Source organism: Mus musculus, chromosome 12 (genome assembly GCF_000001635.26).
Source record: "Mus musculus strain C57BL/6J chromosome 12, GRCm38.p6 C57BL/6J".
Taxonomy (NCBI): Eukaryota; Metazoa; Chordata; class Mammalia; order Rodentia; family Muridae; genus Mus; species Mus musculus.
The window spans coordinates 112,299,303-112,307,868 of NC_000078.6; the positions used below are offsets into that span (position 1 = coordinate 112,299,303).

Consider the following 8,566-nt stretch of genomic DNA (forward strand, 5'->3'; position numbering starts at 1 on the left):
TTCATAAAGTCTGTTCATGTCTGTGACATGGCAGATGTTCAGACCCCACAGTGATGTGAAGCCTGGGAGTCGCAGGCCAGCTGCTCTCCGCCCCACCTCTGGCATCTTAGAAAAGCCAGGAAGCATCGAAAAGGGGGGATGTGTGTGAAGGTTTGCAATGGCCACCAGGGGCTCTACCGCCCACCTGGAAGGAACCTGGAGGGGACCTGGAGACAAGGATGATGCCTATGCTGACATCTCCCTCAGCCCACTGTTAATTTGGAAGGCCTGGGTCATCAAGTTACAGCTTACAGTGTGAGCTGGGAGGTCCAGCTACTTTGGGCCCTGTGCATCTCACCTGTATCCGGTGAGCTCAGCTACCTGCCCCTGGCAGTATCCCAAGATCATGCAGGCATCCAGCTCGGGGGTGGGGGTGGTGGCCTGGCAGCTGAAGCCTCTATGCCAGTAGGGATGCAGGAATGGTAGCTCCTGGTGGCTGAGCTCTGCGTTGGCAGAGCCCCGTGTTGGCTGATCCCAGCCTTGGCAGAGCCTCATGTCAGGAGAGCCTCAGGGCAATAGTCTTTGCTGTCTAATGAGCTTGTCACAGCTCCCTCCACCTGGCTGCACATGTGTGGTTAGTCCCCTGGCAACTCTGGCAGGTATCCCTCGGCCCCCAACACCTTGGTCTCGGTCTTGGAGGAGCACAGCCCCTGGAAACCTCTTCCCACTTAAAAGCGCAGGTTCAGCTGGCCTTGCGGGGAACCCCCCCTGGTTTTGTTCTCACTGTGCGTGAGTGACTAGACGCAGACACCTGCCCCGAGTGACCTGAAGGAGCTGGCGTGGAGCTGACTGGGCTGTGGAAGCCACGTGCTGCTCTTCCTGGAGTCTGTTTTCTGGGAGGGAGGGGGTTTTTCTTCCCTTTCCTCATTGAGCAGGTGGGACTGTGAGCAGGAGGCAGAAGAGGTTTTGTAGAAAGGCCAGGACTTTTTCCAACCGGAGTGAGCAAGTCAGAAGAAGCAAGTAGCAGCTGAGGCCAGCCCAGGGGAGGATGGGAACCTCGCCAGCTTTGCTGACTTTGTAGCACTTAAATTGGTACATGGCCCAGGTAGCCTTCCCACTGAAGTGGAGAGCCACCATGGACCATGCTGTAACTGGGGAAGCTCGCTCATTTCTAAAGGAAGAGGGGTGAAACACCCCACTTTATCTCCACAAAGCTTCACCCCTGTGAACAGGAGGCTCCCATTCTCTCCTCACTCAGCTGCACACAGACTGGTGATCTCGACCTGGCCATCCATGCATCCTTGTCCCCAGTTTGGAGACTGTCTGTGGGACTATCCCAGCAGGGAAAGAGTGATATCCTACAATCACAATCTGTGTGCATCTCTGAGGGAGGGCTCAGTCAGCCTTGTGGACCTTCATCTCTGCCATGGCCCCCCTTCCACACAGGAGCCTCAAGTTGGATGGTGTGGAGAGCTGGGGCCATTCAGATGGCAGTCTGTGTGGCTGTCGAGGTCCTTGAGTCTTCCCATCTGATTCTTTTCTCTGAAGAACTTCCTTCATGGCCGCATCTGTGGCTGTCCCTGTGCTCTCACCCTGTGGGCTCTTCCCACAACCTCCACGGACTCTAAAGGCGGCTGCCATGAGTGTCCTCGTGAGTTCCCCTGTAGTCTCTCCAGCCTTCAGACACACTTCTTCCAAGGTTGGAGAATGCTTGTCTCCTGAAAGTTCTGGCCTGGGATGACAGATCCATTGTCATTTCTGCTATGACCACTCAGATTTCAAGGGTTGAGAGGCAAGCTCCACCTCCCTATGGGAAGGGTAGGGTTTTTACAGCGTTCTTTGAAATCCACTAATCACAGGTACACGCTCAGCAACAGAGTACGGCTCCCTCTTCAGCTTCAAGAATGATAATGAGGTGTTTGGGGGCTTTAAAGTGGAATCACAGAGCTTTAGGCTTCTTTGATGCAAAACCACCGAGAAACCTAAATACCTTGTTAGGGGGAAGAAGCTTGCTCTTTGAGCTAACCTGTTCATTTCATTGTGAAGGCACAGGTAGCTTACACCAACCATTCAGGGCTTAAGTCCCAGGGAGGTACACAGGGCCACCAAGGTAGAGCTGAACTCAGTCCGGGCTTGTCGTTGGTCAGGTTTTTACATTGTTGCACCATGTTTTAAGTCTCCTTTTACATTCCCAAGCCGGCTCCATTTGAACATAGAGTGGGAAGCTGCCCATGAACTACAGATTGGTGGCTGGTGTTGGCAGGCAGAGGTGGAGCAGGTCACCAGGCAGGGACTCCCTGGGGGATCAAGGGGATGGTCCTGCCAACAGAGAAGCCTCTGTCTGCTGAGAGAGCTAAAGGGCCCTCCAGGGATCCTCACGGGTGGCCCAGCCTGTCCACCCTCCCCAGAGTCTCTGGACACTAGTCACTGGTGCAGACGACGACAGGCCAGGTCAGTCAACAGTTATGTTGCCTGCAACACCATTATCTCCTGGGCCAGCGGCGCCGTCTCTGCGAAGCCCAGCGGAGCCCTGGCTGCCGTGTAATTGGACCATTCAGAAGTAAATTATCTGCAGCTGGAAACAAGACACCGCCTTTTAACTCGGGCATTATAAGGTCAGGACTCGAGACATCTCAGGGAAAAGCATTTATTGAAAAGTGATGGGAAAATGAAATTTAAAATTCAAAGTCGCCGTGGGCAGGGGGCAGGGGACGGTGAGGGACGAGGGGGTGTTTCGGGGGTGTGGAGCCTGGTCAGGGGAGAGATTTGCATCTTTATGTTGCTGATGTCGGAGATCACGGCGTGAACTGACTGCAGCTGCTTCTGGTCAGGAATGGGTATGGGAACAACCACTGAGAGCTGCAGAGTAGAGGGAACCTTGCACAGATAGCTGATGGCTACCCAAGGCTGTCACAGGCTCTTGCTCTGGCTCCTTGGTATGGGGCTGCCCATCCAGGCAGGGTTGTTCAATTTCCTCATGTCCACCCTCCTCTGTCTGAACACTCACCCATAGCCCTTGGTGCACACTTCCCAGACCCAACTCTCTGAGCTACCTGCTTCTTGCCCCACAGGTCTGTGCTGTCGCCGTTCTTGCACACAGGCTCACTCCACCTTTGCACTCCTCACGGTCCCTGTCTTAAACAGTCCCTCTCTCACCCTCTCTGACCCCCTTTAACTCCCTCTGACCCACACTGTGGGTGCCAGCTAAGACATACACACCCGTGTGGCTGGGTCGGGGCTTCTCCAGGTCTTTCTGGGTCACACTCTGTGACTGCCTCTAGGGCCTTTCAGCTCTTTGACTCCCATCAGTGGAAACATTCCAACTTCTCTGGGGACCTTCCCAACATTGTACTGCAACCGGGCAGTATGTCCAGATGGGGCACGGCTCAGGCCTACCTGGCTGGGTCCCTGGGCTCCAAGACCCTCCAGGCCTTGGCACCCAGCCCCAACTCTAACACACCTGGCTTGTCTTTCCCTCCTCCCTGTCTGGGCACAGAGCCTAGCCAAAAGCGGGGTTCAAGAGAACAGGGAAGTCTTGGGGGTAGAACCACCTGCACTCATTGCTGCCCCCTAGCAGAGAGCCCTTGGGTGTGACACTGGGGCAGGTGAGATACACAGCAAGTTGGGAACAGTTCCCAAGGACAGGTGTTGCCAGCCCCCTTTAAGCTCCCAGGGCCTCAGGTATCTCTGCTGCCTTCAGGAGGTAAGCAACTGCCTATCACCTGTCTAGGCCTCAGGACTCAAGTGCTCCGTCTGAGCAGATGGTGGGACAGAGATTGGTGAGTAAGAGGCATGGGAACAAGAGGAGCTTGGCCTCAGGGGATGGCCCACAAGCCTGGGGGACCGGAGACAAGAACCAGCTGTCTTCTAGGCTTTGGTGGCCCTCTGTTTCCTGTTTCAAGGGACATAGAGAGGGACCCACCTTCACTTGCCTGCCAGTATCTTGTGCAAGCCTCACGCTGTCTAGCTGTAATCTTCTAGAATATAGAGGAAAGGGTCCCTGTGGGCAGGACCCTTTCCCCAAAATGCACAGTGCGTGGTGCCAAGAGCGCCACACGCACTCACAGGACGTGGTTTCTCTTCTGATTCATGAGGACATTTGCTTCCCCTGAAGGTGAAAGGCCCGGGCCATGTGCCGTTCATTTTCAGGGGACTTCCCATTGCTGACCTGGATTAGAATCACACTCTTGCAGTGTACAAGAGGAGAGTCCAGGTAATCATGGGTTCAGTGCACATCTCTGCATATGTCAGTCAGAAGAGGGTCAGCATAGGGCATCTGTGGGGGCATTTCAGCATCAGAAACCTTTGGCCTGGCACTTTTCTTGATTCTCTGTGTGGTTTTTCTTCCTGTGGCAACAGTGTGGTCCAAAATAGCTGCCAGTACACTAGTCATTCTATATTCTAAAATGTAAGGACATAGAAGAGCAGAAAGGACATCCACTCCATCCCAAAGAACACTTCCTACACACATGCACACGCGCGCACACACACCCTCTTGTGTTTCATTGACAGAGCTTTCGTCAAAGATACCTACCTACCCCACCACAAACAGGACTGGGATGTGCTCTGGATCCTGAAGCAGCCTGGAGCAGGCAGCCTGGGCTGGGACTCCTGGCTGGTTTCACAGTCTGCAGGAAACTGTGCCGTGTGGAGACATAGCCAAGGCACGAAGGAGACTGGGGAGCCTGCAGGTGGAGGTGGGAGACAGCATATTCCAGGTGAGAAACTGGGCTCACTGGTGGTATACGTGTGACACCTTTGCTAAATGTGATCTTCAGTTTTTGAGAAAAGCTGCAACTCTAACTGCTGTGGCTATGAATACCTGTTGCTGCACCCACCTCATCCTTTCCTGGGATTGCCCTGAGTGTGTGTGTACGTGTGCGTGCGTGTGTGCGTGTGCGTGTGCGTGTGCGTGTGTGTGTGTGTGTGTGTGTGTGTGTGTATGTGAGAGAGAGAGAGAGAGAGAGAGAGAGAGAGAGAGAGATCACCAGGCTTGGACGGCAAACACTTTACTTGTTGAATCTTCTTGGTGGCCTTTGTTTCATTCTTTAATTAAGAAGTAAATACAATTTAACATAACCCTATCTAGTAAATTATATATTACTGAAAACAAGTATGTTTTAAAACTCCCAATTCATAAGCACCGAAAGTGTTGTAATGGGACAGAATCATCTACTGGTCTTCCCCAGGCTCCTCCACTCTCCTTTCTAGGATCAACGTCCTGTAGTTTTTAAAATATTTTATTTTGGGCATTCACACATCCACATAGTTGTAACAGCTTTGTCTGTATGGCTATCTTCTAAATTAAGACATAATTTAATAATTCCCCAATACAGCAAAACAAAAATGTGTTTATATTCTACCAGTCCCCTTGTTTCTTCTCTGTTTTCTCAACACAATTATATTACATTTATTTATGAATAATGTTTCCATGGTTACTTCTCTCCTATGCTTCATTCACAGCCCAGTCCAACAGTGTCGTCCAGTTGTGCTTCCTTTTGTCTTCTGTGTTTCCTGAAGTTAACAACTGCCTTGCTTTTTGACCTCTGCTCTCTCTCTCTCTCTCTTTCTCTCTCTCTTTATTATTTATTTATTTATTTTGGTTTTTCGAGACAGGGTTTCTCTGTGTGGCCCTGGCTGTCCTGGAATTCACTCTGTAGACCAGGCTGGCCTCTATCTCAGGAATCTGCCTGCCTCTGCCTCCCGAGTACTGGGATTAAAGGCGTGTGCCACCACATTGCTCATTCTTCCAGTGCCATTTATGGTCCCCTCTCTTCCTCGCTGGTCTCTGCAGACTTTCTTCTCTCCTGGCCTGAGCTGGCTGGCTAGTTACTTAACTCTGGGCCCCTCTGCCCATTCCCTTCTCAGCAGCATGGCAGGCTCCCTGGTCTCTGTGTCCCATTCAGTGTTTCTCCTTGTTGTTGGCTCTCTTGCTTGGCAGGAGCTTTCCTGTGGCTTTCTAAGAATAAAAGGTGGGTCACCGAGAGGAGACTGGTGATGGCCGCCTCCATCTTCTGGCTCCTGGGAGGCTGCTCTCAGCCTCAGTACCAGGCAGGTGGCTGCATTACCTCCCCCTGAAGGATCCCATACCTTCCTCATTTGCTTCCTCATTTTTTAAGGAACATTTCCAAAGCTGGCTAATTAGGAGGGGGCACAGGGGAGGCAATTATCATTGAGAAATGCATATTTGAAAATAATTTGGTTCCACTCTCACGTTGCCGAGTAACCCTTATCCAACAAAGTGCTTGGGACCAGAAGCACTAGGTTCGGATTCCCTTTGATTTGCATAGGATTTGCATAGACTTTACAGGTTAAGTGTCTGCAATATAAAACCTTTTAAGATGTTGTATTAGTGCTCAAAATGGCTCGTATTTTGGAGCATTTTGAATTTTATCTTTTCAGAGTTGGGATGCTCAGGGTACAGTTTAATTTAACATAGCCCCTATCTAGTAAATTATATGTTACTGAACACGAGTATATTTTAAAAATCAAAATTCACAAGCATTAAAAGTGTTGTAATGAAATATAGTCATCTACTGGTCTCTCCCAGGCTTGCTCAGGCTTGGGAGTGTCGATGAGGGCTGGAAATCAATTTGCTTTAGAGTCGCGACATCCTCTCTGGGTCACCTTCTGAGGCAGGGGCTGTTCTGTGAGTGTGAGATCTGCTCCTTCCCCACGTGAACTGCCAAGCTTCTGAAGACAGCCTTCCCCTTTCATACGCTGTGCTCCATGGTGTGAATGGACCATATTTTATTCGATCATCAGCCCATCATAGGACACTTTATTGGCTTAGAGAAGGTTTAAGGCTATTAGATAAAACTGTAGTAAACCTTAGTGTATAAATTGGAACGCAAACTTAGCTTCTAATTTGGAGTGGGAAGTGTGTGAATGATCAAGAATAAAATCGCTGGGTCACGTGGAACATACTTTTACTCACCCCTAGAAATCACCAGATATTTTCTGGAGTGATCTGACTATTTGCACTTCCTCCCAGCTCCTGGCCCAGGGCCTCTAAGTGGGACTCAGATTTCTTGGTCCCCTGGTGATGTAGCCTCACAGACAGCTGTGCCTTCCTATGCTGAGTGCCACTCCATACGCCAGGCGCTGCAACCACCTCCCGTCCCTAGTCCTAGAGACACCTGGGGCTGCCAGCTTCTTCCTGTTGAATATTCTTGGGAACAAACCAGGCGTGTTCACAGTTTTTCCTTCCTGGCTCCAAATTTGTCTTTCTCAAGTCTGCTCAGGCAGATCCCACGATCTGTTTCTCGGCTTCCAAAATCTTGTGTTTGTTTTCTCTACTTCCTGTTTGTTGTTTACGGCTTGGTCTGTTGTGGAGACTGCATCTACTTTCCCGCTCCGTTCCGCTCTCCCAAGGCTTCATCTCTTATAGAACACCTGGCTCTTGTCATTAGGGTAGCAGTTTAGGGGGAGGCGGTACACATTTGATCAGGCTATGTCCCTGAGCTGCTCTCTCTGTCCCTGAGTACCTGGTACCCGAGCGCCCCTGTGTCTCCAGAGAAGCACATCTTCAGGTCTCTGCGTCCTTCCTTCTCTTTGTCTTCCACTGATCGTGTGTTCTTTTGTATATCCATCCCCATGCTTGTGCTTGTCGCTGTCAGCTGTGCTCTTTTAAGCTGTCATTTCTCTTTTCACAATTTAAACTGTCCCCTTTCTGAACTGAATGTCGTCTTTGTTGCGGTGAAGTTGTCTTTGCTACAACCTTGCCTTACGGTTGCCTCCTTTTTGGTCTTCCCAGGCTTTTGCTGTTGTTTGGTTGTGTTGTAGTAAATATTTCATCTTAACCAGGAGTTTCTACCCCACCTTTGATCATTCAGTTCCCAGATAAAAGACACACAACTTTTATATTTTTAATAACCCTTTAATGCACTAGAGCTGGGCAGATATCTGCCCTCTAAGCTATTAGAATCTACTTCCCCATCAATTACCCTGAGTTATAACTTGCCATGGTCCATCTGGGCAGCTCTTAACTCCAGTTGGCCAGCCCTCAAGGCCATATTTTCATGACTCACCTAACCCTTTGTCTTCTCCTCTCTCCACCTTTTCTCTTCTCTCCCTTATGGTCTCTCCTCAGACTCCAAGCCTAGGAACTGAAACCCTGCCTATCTCTCTTTTGTCTGGCTATAGGCTATCGGCGACTTTATTTAACTAATAATTTTAAATTAAGGAGCAAGGTCAGATAGCATTACCTGATGTGTGTGTGGATTTTTTTGTTTTTTTGTCCCTGGGGGCAACCAGGCCTTGGGGGGAGGGGCCAGAGTTTAGAATTATAATACATAGCATCAGACCAAATCTCAACAGATTGTTTGCTTTTTTTGTTTTGCTTTGTGTTTTTGAGACAGGTTTGTCTATGTAGTGCTGTCCTGATATTTGCTCTGTAGACCAGGCTGGCCTCTAACTCTGAGATCAGCCTGCCTCTGCCTCCTGAGGTCTGGGATCACAGGCGTGCGCCACCAAACCAGGTTACTTCCTAAGCTTTTGGTTATGTTTACATTTTCAGTCTCTTAGAATTGATTTCTAAGCATGGGATTCATTTTTGCTATTTCTTACAAAAGGTGTCTTATTACAA

General features: G+C 50.0%; 1 long non-coding RNA gene across 1 annotated transcript in view; it reads left to right on the plus strand.

Moving 5' to 3' along the window:
• Positions 1–5,535, plus strand: part of Gm36894 — an 86,236-nt gene extending 80,701 nt beyond the window's left edge. Inside the window, exon 4 of the long non-coding RNA XR_001780723.1 lies at positions 4,492–5,535. This is a non-coding gene — a long non-coding RNA (predicted gene, 36894). The remainder of the gene's footprint in view (positions 1–4,491) is intronic.
• Positions 5,536–8,566: the final 3,031 nt, after the last annotated feature.